The following is a 14,365-nucleotide window of genomic DNA, read 5'->3' on the forward strand; positions in this document are numbered from 1 at the left end:
TAGTGGACGCTATTGGTCATCAATTTTATTTTTTATTTATATTTTTAATTTTTCTATGTACTCTTTAGGGGCGATAAAGTCGCCCCTAATAGTTAAGCATTAGGGTCGACTTTAAAAGTCGACCCTAATGATGGGTCTTTAGCGTCCACTTTTAGTGGACGCTATTGGTCATCAATGTATTTTTTTATTTTTTTTTTATTTTTTTTACCTACTCTTTAGGGGCGATAAAGTCGCCCCTAATAGTTAAGCATTAGGGTCGACTTTTAAAGTCGACCCTAATGATGGGTCTTTAGCGTCCACTTTTAGTGGACGCTATTGGTTATCAATGTATTTTTTTATTTTTTTTTTATTTTTTTTACCTACTCTTTAGGGGCGATAAAGTCGCCCCTAATAGTTAAGCATTAGGGTCGACTTTTAAAGTCGACCCTAATGATGGGTCTTTAGCGTCCACTTTTAGTGGACGCTATTGGTCATCAATGTATTTTTTTTATTTTTTTTACATACTCTTTAGGGGCGATAAAGTCGCCCCTAATAGTTAAGCATTAGGGTCGACTTTCAAAGTCGACCCTAATGATGGGTCTTTAGCGTCCACTTTTAGTGGACGCTATTGGTCATCAATTTATTTTTTTATTTTTTTTTAAGTTTTTTTTAGCTACTCTTTAGGGGCGATAAAGTCGCCCCTAATAGTTAAGCATTAGGGTCGACTTTTAAAGTCGACCCTAATGATGGGTCTTTAGCGTCCACTAAAAGTGGACGCTATTGCTCATCAATGTATTTTTTTTATTTTTTTTTTATTTTTTTTACCTACTCTTTAGGGGCGATAAAGTCGCCCCTAATAGTTAAGCATTAGGGTCGACTTTTAAAGTCGACCCTAATGATGGGTCTTTAGCGTCCACTAAAAGTGGACGCTATTGCTCATCAATGTATTTTTTTTATTTTTTTTTTATTTTTTTTACCTACTCTTTAGGGGCGATAAAGTCGCCCCTAATAGTTAAGCATTAGGGTCGACTTTCAAAGTCGACCCTAATGATGGGTCTTTAGCGTCCACTAAAAGTGGACGCTATTGCTCATCAATTTTAATTTTTAATTTTTTTTTTAATTTTTTCTACGTACCCTTTAGGGTCGACTACTTCAGTATTAGGGTCGACTTTGAGAGTCGACCCTATTGATCTTTTTTTTTTTTTAATTTTTTTTAATTTTTTTTTTTTTAATTTTTAGCTTTTAGGTGTACTATCAGGGTCGACTAATTTGGACGCTAAAAGTTTTTTTTGGCCCCTTAAATTTTTCGCGCCCCTTTAATAATTCCCGCGTGTATATTAGGGTCGACTTATTAGCGTCCACTGTAAAGTGGACGCTAATAGTCAACCTTTCGACCCATTATTAGCGTCCACTTTTATGTGGACGCTAATAATTAACTATTAGGGGCGACTTTTAAAAGTCGCCCCTAATAGTTGAGTATTAGGGGCGACTTTATAGTCGCCCCTAATAAGTCGCCCCTGATGAGTCAGTTTCTTGTAGTGTATGTATGTCGTACCTTGTTGGGTTTGGTTTGTTGTAAAAGCCCACGGTGTCGTGGCTGGCCTCTTTTGTGTCGTTTGCTGCCTATAATGCAGAATAATAAGCAAGGCGTACGCTATAGCTTGTAATAATTAATGTTGCAAGTATTTCTATGTTTGTGTAATCTGTTGGAACTAATAAGGGATCAAATATTTGATCTTTTACTATTTGTCTTCTTCCTTTTTCTTTTTAAAACCAATTGAAGGCATTTGGATTTTCAAAGTGCCCTATTGTTGGGGTCAATTGTTTTCGTTGACATTTTGGGAAAAAGATGTCAGGAAAAAAAAGTCATACGGTCTCTACCACTCAGTCTACACTTTATCATAAAGGATTGATAGTCTAACTTACAGAATTGATGGGTTATCTTATATTTTAACTTAGAGGGCCGATGGCACGGCCTATATTTCATCGGACCGATAATCCATATCATGGAGTTTTGGAGACTCACAAAGCACAAGGAGATGCATCCCAAGCCTAATCTAAGTCCACAATTGATGTATATCGTATTTCCAAAAGCTTCATGGAAAAATTTGAGTGTAGAAAGAATGTTCAAGGAGATGGTACTTGTGATTCAGCAAGTACTTGAGAGATCAATCAGCCTTAAGTTGAAGGCCACTCGAGTGAAAGCATTTGCTCCAACCACATGACTTTTTAATTAAAAAACTTTCAACTTTGTCTTTGCAATTATAAAAGAATGTGTTTCTCAAATGCAAAGTGACATATCATTTTTATAAACCGGGAGTTTAGAGAAAAACCTTATTCATGTAGAGGCCAACTAATTATTTAAAAATATCAAAAAACTAGATTTTTTTTTTTTTATTATTTAAGAAAAAAGAGTGACTTTTTTAGCCACAAAAGAGATAATTGCATGACCACATAGTCAAAGTTGGGCACGCGGTAAAAATGCCATACAACCACCTCTCTTGTAGTCAAAAGTGGTTATGTAGCCACCACAATAAGTCAAAGGTGACCGCGCTGTCACCAGGATCAAATGAGAATAGTTGTACATCCCAACTAAATCAAGGTGGCTTAACGGTGGCCAAAAAAATCACTTGGTCTCTTTCTCTTTTGCTTAATTATTTATTTTCGGTACTTTGTGCTTTGTCGAAATAAGTAGGTTTACCCTCACCAATAATATATATATATATTCTCAAATGTGGACTCCATCGAAAAGCTATTCTTACCTCTTTATAAAAAATAAAAATAAAAACTTATCTGAAAACACTAATAAGCATAGCCAGACTCAGCTAGCTCCAATTCCTGCCAAACAGCCAACCAACCAGAAGGGGCATAACGAAAAAGGGGAAAAATAATAGACAATCGTCTATCTCCGAACAAATGGATTCTTAGTAAACACATATCTAAACGTACAACTCTGTAAATTGCAAACTCTTAATGCCATTGAAACCATCTCCATTTATTGAAAATTTTCTTAGAGAAATAGAATTTGGCGGAATGATATCATCAACCTTCTCATTTAGCTTAAATAATGAAAGAGTTACAATTACAATCAAACTTTAATCCTATCAAGATAAGAGGGATAAGATAACTATCTAAGAAAACTATTTACAATAGAAGACTTAATATACTAAAGAAATCTAATTAGAAATAATTACAAGAGAAGAGATATAATACAAACAGATGATGTTCTGTTTGTATTTACAGATAGAAGAGAGGTTGAGAAGGAATAGAAGTCTTTAATTACAAGAGAAGAGATATGATACAAACAGATGATGTTGTGTCAATATAATCCACCCCAGAGGTTTGTTCAAATCCCTTAGCAACTAGTCTGGCCTTAAATCTGTCTACTGCACCATCTAATTTTCTCTTAATCTTGTACACCCACTTGTTATGAATCACATGTTGGTGTGAAGGCCTAGGACAAAGAGTCCATGTTTTGTTGGAGAGAAGGGCCTCAAATTCCAGAGACATAGCAGCCTGCCACCTTGGGTCAGGAGCAGCTTTACTATAGCATGAAGGTTCAGTTTCAGGTAGAAAAGTATGATAGCCTAGAAGGGGATACCTAGAGTGAAACATTTTGAAATCTGAGAAGTTTTTGGGTTTTTGACTTCCTGTTTTGGACCTAGTGGTCATGGGGTGAGATGAGAGAGGAGAAGGTGTTTTAGTTATGGGTTGAGCAATGGGTTCAGTAGTAGGTTGGGAAAGATGATCTATAGTTAAGAAGGATGCTGCAGTAGATGCAGTAGGATTTGGTTGAGTAATAGGTTCAGGGATAGGTTGGGGAAGATTGTCTATATTTGAGGAGGCTGCTGCAGTAGATGCAGTAGTGTTTGTACTTAACAGTTGAGTTTTAGATCTTGTAGTCATTGGATGGAATGGCATTGGTGCAGTAGGCAAAGTAGGATTTGGATCTGCAGTATGGGAACAATTTGCAGTAGATGACTGCTGAATTGTATGAGGCAGGGTTGGGGGTACTGCAGTATGTGAACAATTTGATGATTCATTAGTGAAAGAAGAAATAGTAGGCAAAGGGAAAGGAGGATCACCTGTGGAGTGTACCTTGGATGGAAAGTGTGATGTAGCAAGATCCTTGGCTAGAAAAGAAGTCTCATCAAACACAACATGTCTTGAAAGATAGGCCTTATTGGTTACCGGATCAAGACATTTGTAACCTGCAAAGTTATAACCTAAAAAGATACAAGGCTTAGACCTATAATCTAGTTTGTGAGCATTGTAAGGCCGCAGGAGAGGATAGCACAAGCATCCAAAAACTCTGAGTTTTTGGTAGTCAGGGGCTTTGGTGTAAAGTTTAGAGTATGGGGACATGTTTTGGAGAACAGGTGTAGGCAATCTGTTTATGATGTATACAGCAGTGAGGAAAGAATCTACCCAATACCTATTGGAGAGATGAGAGTGAGCTAACAATGTTAATCCAGTTTCAAGGATATGTCTTAGTTTTCTTTCTGCAAGGCCATTTTGAGGAGAAGTGTATGGACAGCTTTTTCTATGGACAATGCCATTGGTTTTGAGAAAAGATTGGAATTGAAGAGAGGTACATTCACCTCCTCCATTAGATTGGAGTTCTTTAATTGTTGTGGAGAATTGGTTTTCCACAAGCATTTTTAATTTCAGAAATGTTTCATAGGTTTCAGACTTGGTGTGTAAGGGATAAATCCATGTAAACTTGGAGTAATCATCTATAAAGACAATGTAGTATTTATAACTAGCGATTGACATTACTGGAGAAGTCCATATATCAGTGTGAATGAGTTGTAGAGGGGATAAAGATACACGGTTAGAAGCAGAGAAAGGTTGTTTCTTACTTTTGCCCAATTGACATGACTCATAAAGGATACTTTTATTGATATTTGAAACTGAAACAGAATTTGAAAATAAAACAGGGAGATTATTATCTCTAACAATTCGAGTGACTACATCATTAGCAGGATGGCCTAACCTAAAGTGTCATACTAAAGAAGAGGTTCTTATTCCTAACAAAGCTATGAAAGACTTGTTGCCCTTGTAAGACTTTTTGCCTAACCGTAGAGGATACATGCCATTCTCACTCTTGCCTTCCAGGAGGATTGTTTTGGTCTGAAAATCAATGATATAGAAATTAGAAGAGGTTAGAACAAAGAAACAATCATTATCATGACAAAATCTTTGAATGGAAACAAGGTTTGCAGCAAATTGTGGACAATGCAAGACATTATTAAGTTTAAAAGTAGAGGTAGAAGATTGAAGAGTTGTAGAACCAGAATTGGCTATAGCAAGAGCTGTTCCATTCCCCACAGCAACAGTTTCATTGTCTTGGAATGGTTGCTGGATGTTAAGGTTCTCTAAGTCTTGAGTGATGTGCACATTGGCTGCACTGTCTACATACCACTGAGGATCTTCATAGGTAGTGTTGGATTGGGCCACCATTGCAGCGAGTTGATGAGGTGGACGTCTCCCTTGGAAGGAATAGTCCATCCTATGGTAGCAATCCAAGGCTTGGTGGTTTACCTTCCCACATATTTGGCATGGAACTCGAGGAGCAGAATTGAGAGATGTCTGGCCTGAGTTTGGTAGTGGTAGTAGCCCAGTAGAGGTATTATACCTTGGAGCAGGAGAAGTATTGTACCTTGATGTTGCATTGTAATTGTTGTTGTTGAAGAACCTGGCAGCAGGAGGAGAAGGTCTAGGGCTGAAATTTCCAGTAGCAGGAGAAGGTGATCTGGGACTGAAGTTTCTTGCTGGAAACTTAGCAGGGTATTGTCCACGACCTCTGAAGGATTTTTGTCCTCGTTTTTGAGTAAACAAGGCAAAGTTTGAGGTGTCTGCTGATGATGCTAGCTGCTGATTCAATAGTGTTTCATGATTGACAAGCTCCTCTTGAAAATCATCCAGTGAGAGTTGTTTCTCTCTAGTTAGAAGAGAGACAGTAGTGACAAAAGTGTTGAAGGAAGGATTGAGGCCATTGAGGAGAAAAGAAATCAGGTCCTCATCAGGAACAGGTTTCCCTACTACAGCTAATTGATCAGACCATACCTTGGCTGATTGAATATATTCTGAACAGGTCAAGGAGCCTTGATGGAGACTCATCAATTGTCTTTTGAGATTGGCAATTCGAGACCTAGAATCATTAGCAAACTTGGTTGCTAAAGTGGACCAGACTTGTTTGGAAGTATTAAGTCCATAAACTGTGGACAGAACTTTCTCAGAGAGTGTCAGATTGATCCAACTGAGGATACATTGATCCTTTTTGTTCCAGATGGTAAATTCTGGATTAAGAGTTTCCACACCTTTGTCATCTATGATCTGTTTGGGAGGGCATGGTTCAGATCCATCAACTATGCCTAACAGATCATGGGTGCGCAGGATGGGTAGAAATTGTGTGGTCCAACCTAGATAGTTTGGACCTTCAAGCTTTCCATTGAATTGGGAAAGTGTAGGTGGAGAGAAGGTTGATGCAGAAGAAGATGCCATTAAAAGACAGGTTGGTGTATAGTAAAGGGAAGAAGAAGAAAAGAAAGAAATTTGGGGCGTGTGCCTACAATGGCTCTAATACCATGAAAATTTTCTTAAAGAAATAGAATTTGGCGGAATGATATCATCAGCCTTCTCATTTAGCATAAATAATGAAAGAGTTACAATTACAATCAAACTTTAATCTTATCAAGATAAGAGGGATAAGATAACTATCTAAGAAAACTATTTACAATAGAAGACTTAATATACTAAAGAAATCTAATTAGAAATAATTACAAGAGAAGAGATATAATACAAACAGATGATGTTCTGTTTGTATTTACAGATAGAAGAGAGGTTGAGAAGGAATAGAAGTCTTATGATGCTGGATCGCTACTGAGACTGCGATCGATACTCTGAAGGCTGCGATCGATCGCAATGTGTTGCTAGAACTTCATCTGCTGTGATAACAGTAGGATCATCAGCTAGCTTAACATTTGTAAGTTACTGTTAAAGAATATATTGCAACAGAAAGCTGGAAAAATTACACACAAGCCAAAAATTCCTGATTGACGAGTGAATCAACTTGTAATATACAAAAAAACCTCAAAACACAACTTTCGCCACTTCAAGCTCAACAAACAAATAAATTAAAGAACATAACACAGAAGGCAAAACCAAATAAAATACTATATGTATTGAAAAGATATGAATATTTTAAGACAGTTGTAAAAATGGAAGAAAAGCAGTGTCTCCAAGCAGGAAAAATGGAGAGAAGGCACTGGAAGCAGCAGGACCAACAACCTGCAAAAATGAACAAGAATATCTGAATTAATGTTTGATGCAGTGATGAAATTCAACAGCATAAACATGGTATTGCAAAAGGGGAACACTACAGTAAGGCAAAATTTTTGTAGACTCTGACGCGAAGAATGTCCATAGAACTCTCAAAATGATTGGCCTTATTTGAAAACTTCTTTCACCAAATCAAAGACCTGGTAACTTTTCCAACCCAATAACTAATAATTATTTAAACTTCAAGCTTTGTTGGTTGACAAATTACTGGAATATTTTAAACTTTTTAACATATCAAATCGTGTAGAATGGATGACTAAACATTATAATCACAAACAGAATCTAGAAGCATGCACAGTTAAGAATAAAGATCAATCTAATAGGGTTTTTTTTTTATGCCAATTATTTATAATTTTCCACCAATATTAGATGCATACCTGGGAGGGATGCCAATCTTCTTTCAGGGTCCACGAGTTTCCAACTAAAGAATAGGGGATAACAAAAAATTATGTTCGAGAAACAAATTTGATGACCAAACAAGTCAAAATGACAGGAAATTATGGTAACATTCTGACTAGATTTCAGCTTCTTTGGGCAAATGCAGCTAGAGCATTAGCATGCATGGGAGGAAGGTTGCTCAAAAGGGACTGTATTTGTTGACCATATAGAGAAATCAAGTGAGAGAAAGCTCTGCCCACTAGAGCTTTGACTTCAGAAGTTTCTTCAGGCGACACCACTACTTGAGCAAAAAGATTGACCAACTCAGGAACTAGAGAGAGGATCTGCTTGCATCAAAAGTGAAAAAACAAAACCAGTAAAAAATCATTTCTTGGAAAGTAAGAATTTAAACAACTGGTCAGCCAATTTTACATTGAGATTAGGGAACAAAACCAAGTACCTGGGGATTTGATGATAAAACAAGAGTAGATACGCAACCATAGACTGTCATGGACTCCTCATGATCTTCTTTTAAGGGAAGAACCTTTAAGAAAACAGGAAGGACCTGGGAAAAGCAACCAAGAGAGACAGATCCAAAAACAATAATTAGCTATGACGATTAATTTTCTTTCAAAAAAAAGAAAGATGACACCGAAAGATAACCTGATTTAGTGGGATGGACTTAGGATGCACCATTATCATCCTTGCCACTGCGCCAGCCGCGTTATCCCTGACAGCATTGTCTGGCTCAGAATCCCCAAAAAGTGGGAAGAATCCATGTAATATTTCATTGTAGTGACTGGTATTGATGTAAGTTTCAATTTGGAAGATGAGATTAATTCCAACATGGAAGACTTAATCACGTAAATGTGCACGCCCCAATTAAAACCCAACAACCCCACAAACAGAAAGGTAAATCAAAATTCAAAACTACCAAAAGATCAGAAACTGCTCTCCAAGCAACATGACTATTTAGAAGGATACTTCAAAGTTGACTCGCCTCCATTTTTGCACAGCTCTCCAACACAAAATGCAACATTCCTTCTATTAGTTCCCTCAAGTGAAACTAGTTCTTTCTTTACCAAAGGCATCACCCGCTGAAGCGTATGGCATAAGGTTTCAAAAATCAGCAGTATATTCTTACAGACACCATTAATGATTCAAAAATTAGATTAAAAAAAAAAAAGGGGGAAGCAATAAAATTACATCAACATAGTCTGCTATTGGAGAACCATATCCTGAGCTACTTCAGCGAGGCAAGCAACCACCATGGTCCGATCTTGTGGAGGTCGTGAAGCTCTCTGCATATACAGTGAGATCTTTCAACAAAGAAATGACACCACAAGATCAGTTGCTAACCAAACGCGAATTTCATTAAAGGATCAAATAGGTTTGCAAAGATGGGTGCAAAATGAGAACCCATGCATGGACTTGGCAAATGCAGGAAGAAGATCAGAAACTGCATCCATGAGATCTTCGTCGTGTTTGGTATCATCATCATCAATCTCGCTGTCCGATTCTATTCGCTGACAAACGGATTTCTCTCGAAGCAATTACAAAGTAGCATCAACAAGCTGAGGCACATCTGAAATTAGATCACATAAAAAGCAAGTTCTAAGTAAGAAATTTTATTTGAATAGGAAAGATTTCTTTGAATAATACGCAAAATGAAGGCAACTAGATCTATACTTGCATGGCTTAATGGCCATGTAACCATATTCCTTGATGATGTCAGCTATGCTCATACAAGCTTGAGCAACAACTTCCTTGTCATCATCTTCAGTCATAGTCTTGATAGAGATATTCATCACAGAATCTGTAGAATATAAAGAGCATGATAAGATTTCTACCACTGCTAGAAAACCTGCAAGGCCATGCAATTTTGATGCTAAGATATTTTTTGCGGATATTTGCCATTCCTATATCATGTACGTTCTTACCAAAAATTTCTTTCGTCTTTGCTGGTCCATCCTGCCAAACAAGAAGAAAGATTGTGATCATATTAGAACTTAGTAGTATATCCTGCCCACCTATGGCAATTTACACAACAGAAAGTAACAAGACCAAGCTAGCTTTCAAACTCAACTTTTTTTTTTCCTTTTTTTTTTCTTTTTTATGAATACTTTCAAACACAAGTTGCTAACGTAAAAAGCTTGCTTCTAAAAGCATTGACAACTGAGACAGTACTTCTATTGACTAAGATATACACGTAACCGATATTGTCAGATAAAAAGCACCACAAACTCTTAATAAACAAATCCAGATGACAAATAAAAACCACAGTTCAAATTGCAAGTATAAGAACCCAAATTTGAGAGAGAGAGAGAGAGGATTCTGATGCAAACTAACATTTTGACTCTGGAAGATTGCCTGTGCCGCTATTAAGACATCTGCAGTTAAAATAACTATATAAATGAGCATTCCATAGATTCATACATGAATTTGAAACCCACCAAGTATGAAGTGATATCAGACTTGAAAGTTTACCAGTATCTACAACTTCCACTATCAATTATCACGTATTCAATTCTGTACAATTAAGTGTAAAGTTAAGACAGAAAATAATGATCTGGAAACATAGTTCCCCATCCCAACTTACAACATTATACCAGTATATTATTGTAGAGATATATAGACCTGTGCAGCAAACCTGAAGTAAACCTTCACTGCTTGTCTCGTATAGGTTCACTGAGCTTGAATAAGCCTAAATATATTTCCTTGGTTTCTACACTGCAAGTTAGAGACGGAATTGAAGGGTGCCATGAAGACTAAGAAGCCATGCCTCTTAATTGCTCTGCTTCTAATCCTGTCTTATTACACACAATGCTTCTCCATAGCTGCTGATATCCTTTCTCCAGGTCACTCTCTTTCTCTTTCAAAGAGAGAGACCATGTTCCCCAAAACTCACATGCTATATTAGGCTTCGCATTTTTTAAACCTAGACCAAGTCTGAGCCTAAATCACGATACTGCAAACAAACATGTCCTGGTCCTCCTTTTTATTAATTAAGACTTTTGTAATTGGATGGCTCAAATGGTAATGGCCTTCTTGGTGTTGGTGGTAATATTCTTATTGGGCTAAAGGTTTGAATCTTTTTAAAGATAAACAATTCTTTGAAATCATGTTCGCTAACGAAGCTAGATTCTTACCCAATTCATTTCTTAGTGGGGTTCTCCATCATTGCAAAATATTAATAATAATAATAATTGAAAAACACTATGCCAACTCCAAAAACTTGTTTATCACAATTTATGCGGAATTAATATTATGAAGCAATAAATAATTCAATCACCCAAAATATATAAAGCAATAAAGAGGCAGACACAGATATTTTGGTTACGAAAATGAAACCTTTTAGAAACTGATCTAAAAGAAAAACCTCTCCGGAGCAGCCAAACCCAGGAAATCACTATCAAAAGATTATCCAGAGATTACAGACACTAGGAACACTTACAACCCTTTGCAAGACCTTGGCTTTGTAAGATCGACAAGCCTACAACTCGTCTCCTTGCTCACAATCTTCTTCAACGTGATTCTCCTTTACCGGACCCTTCCGATAGACTTCTCAACCGTAAATTTATCAAAGGAATAACTAAAACTCTAAGAGATTCAATTTAACGCTCACCACATATGATCTCTCTTAGCACAACCTCCGACGAACTTTCTAGGGGTGAAAATTTGCCCCTCTCTCTTCTATAATGATGTATATATACCCCCGATAAAACCTTAGACCTAACCCACTTAAAATCACATTTTTGAGCCTAAAAGGTACGGGGTGTCCGGACAGGTTAATGGGCTGTCCGAACAGGGCTTTGCGGAGCAAAATTTGAGTTTCTGGAAATGCGGTCCGAACCTAGGGAAGGCATGTCCGGATATGGATGAAACAGCATTCTGGAAATGATGTCTAGTTCTTGATCAACAGCTCTGATCGATGGACTCTTGTGGTCCGATTGAACTGAAATTTTGCATGGACATTCATAACACATGAATCTACATTAGGAACGGTGGAGATTGGATTCTGAGTATTTTATATCAGTGTTTGAGCCCATGAACAGTAGCATTTGCATTTTAAAACTGAATTAAGCTAATACAAGAACTAACACTCCCCCTTTGGCAATTCAATGACAACCAAAATGCCGAACCAATCCCATCATCTCCACATATTTACTCTCCCTTTTTGTCACAGAATGACAAAAGGTCTTCTTGTTTCCTGAAACACTTCACAAAATACATCAAGGCATATGTGGAACAAGAAGACATAAATAAAACTCATGATAAAAAAAAAATGACGTAGAATGCATGATCACAAAGAAACATCAGCAAAACTCCCCCTCAATGTATGACTCAATTAACAACAAGAAACTGGAAATGCAAAACATGTTTCTCCCCCTCAAAAGTCAAATGAACACACATAATACACACATCAACGACTCATTTATTTCAACAATGAATATCTCAAACATGCTCAAAATATGCAAAATATATATGAGATTAAAAATGGCAAGGAACTCATATTGCTTAGCCTAAGCAAAAGACACAATGTTCCATTTAACCAATGCTTGTTTGGTGTGTGTGTGTGTGTGTGTGTGTGTGTGTGTGTGAGCCATTCAAAGAGAAAAATGGTCAACTTACAAAATGAGGAGAAAGTTTTACCACCATTAGGTTTTGACAAGTATATCAAATCAAAAGTCAAACCTTATCATACTATGGCCTAGCCACTCTCATCCTATACATTTCTCTTTGTAAAACATTTTGCACAAGTTTGACACAGTGAAATAAATTCCTTTTGGAATATGATCTTTTGATTTTATTTGTTTCACTATTTTGTTTATTTTTCTCTTTGAGAAAGTGTCCTTAAACTTTTGGTACTTACCACAAAAGAAAAAGCAGGAATTTTTAAGCCCTAGATTCAACTAGCACATGGTCAATTTGAAAAATATTACTAGTCAAAAACCTCATATGGTTACCTAATAGACCTCACAAATAAAGTGAAACAAAACCTTAATTTAAGCTTAAATGTGCACAAGAAATAAAGCATGGGCAAAATGTACCACATAAGCTCAGGCTTTAGGTAACCACAAAAACAAGTCTATTGACACAAATTTTCATCTCATACATATTAAGAACATTCCAAGATGCAAGAAATTAAATCCATAAAAAGCAACATGAGAAATTAATGGACTATCTAGGTGCATAAGACAAAAGAAAGAAAAGAAAACAATCAAAGTAACATATTTTTGTCTTTTTAATATTTTTCACAAAAGAAATGCACACAAACGAAAACAAATGCAAAACAAACAAAAATGCAATGCATAAAGAAAAAAAAAACAACATGCTTGAATTGAGATTACAACAAGCAATACATGAATGTCCTTTAGCATTAAACTTTTATCACATCTTATAGGTCCCACTACAAAATAATGATTTGGTTTAATAACTACTTCTAGGTCTTCACAAGACATTTCACATTCATGAACACTTGATTAGTAAGTAGACAAAAATCTTGGTGGTCTACACACAACATCTCATCTATAAGCCTTTCAAAGATCATAACATATGAATTTCTTAAAAAATCCTTTATGAATATGCCTCATAACAAGAATTTCAAAACAAACATGTATACACTCTTCACACAAAAAGTGTAACAACCAAAAAAAACTGCAATGCATAAACTAGAAAACAAAAAAAAAAACAAAAAAATGCAAAGCAAAGAAAAATAACACGCTCTAAGATATTCAAAAATAAGCAAAACAATCAATCATATGCATGTTATTGACTCACCTAACTTTAGGTGAGATCACTACCACTCTCCCTCAATGGGTGAATGGTATAATCCTTCCTAACCCAAACCTTCTTAAATGAAGGTGTAGAGACGTGAACATTTTCAAACTTGTCTACTCTAGACACACCTCCCATCATCATTACCAAACCCTCATAATCTTTCCTAGAAACAGAATTTTTATTTTTATGCACATGAGGTTTCAATTTAAAACAGTTGGGTCGAATGTGACCAACTTTTCCACAATGATGACAAGTAGGGATAAACCTTTTAGGAGGTAGATCCCTAGGAAGATGGACGACTCTATATTTGGGGTAAGATACACAAGGTTCAATATGAATTTTCTTAACTTTCTTACCTTGTGAGGTCGAGGCAGCTGCTGTTTTTCTTTTAACCAAAAAGTCTTCTACTTTTTTCTGATTTAACAAATATTATCTCGGAAGTAGAATCATTGTTAGAAGACAAAGCAACATGACAATCAAAACTTAACTCAGATTTATCACAATCAGAATTCTGAGTATGTAACATATTCTCAAGGGAATTGCTAGAGAATTTTTCAAATTGAGTTTTTGACTCTTTTAATTTATTCTCTAACAAATCAACTTTAGAACCTAAAACAGAATTTTCAGATTTTAAAGAATCAATTAAAGCATGTGATTCAGACAATTTAGTAACAATAGATTCATTCACATGTTTAAGATCTTCAAACTCCCCCAAACAATTTGTGTATTGATGTCTCAAAATAGTGAATATTTCCAACAAATTGTTGAAGGAGTTTATAAGATCATATTCCCCTTGAGAAGTATTCATAGCAAACAGGAGTCAACAAATCTCACTCAAGAATTTAATCCAAACAAAGTGAACCCGCTCTGATACCAATTGAAA

General features: G+C 36.2%; 1 pseudogene; it reads right to left on the reverse strand.

The window, feature by feature from the left end:
• Window positions 1-7,704: 7,704 nt before the first annotated feature.
• On the reverse strand, window positions 7,705-9,509 carry LOC148587538 (uncharacterized; annotated as a pseudogene).
• Window positions 9,510-14,365: the final 4,856 nt, after the last annotated feature.

This window comes from Corylus avellana, chromosome 2, assembly GCF_965113065.1.
Source record: "Corylus avellana chromosome 2, dhCorAvel1.hap1.2, whole genome shotgun sequence".
NCBI classification, from domain to species: domain Eukaryota; kingdom Viridiplantae; phylum Streptophyta; class Magnoliopsida; order Fagales; family Betulaceae; genus Corylus; species Corylus avellana.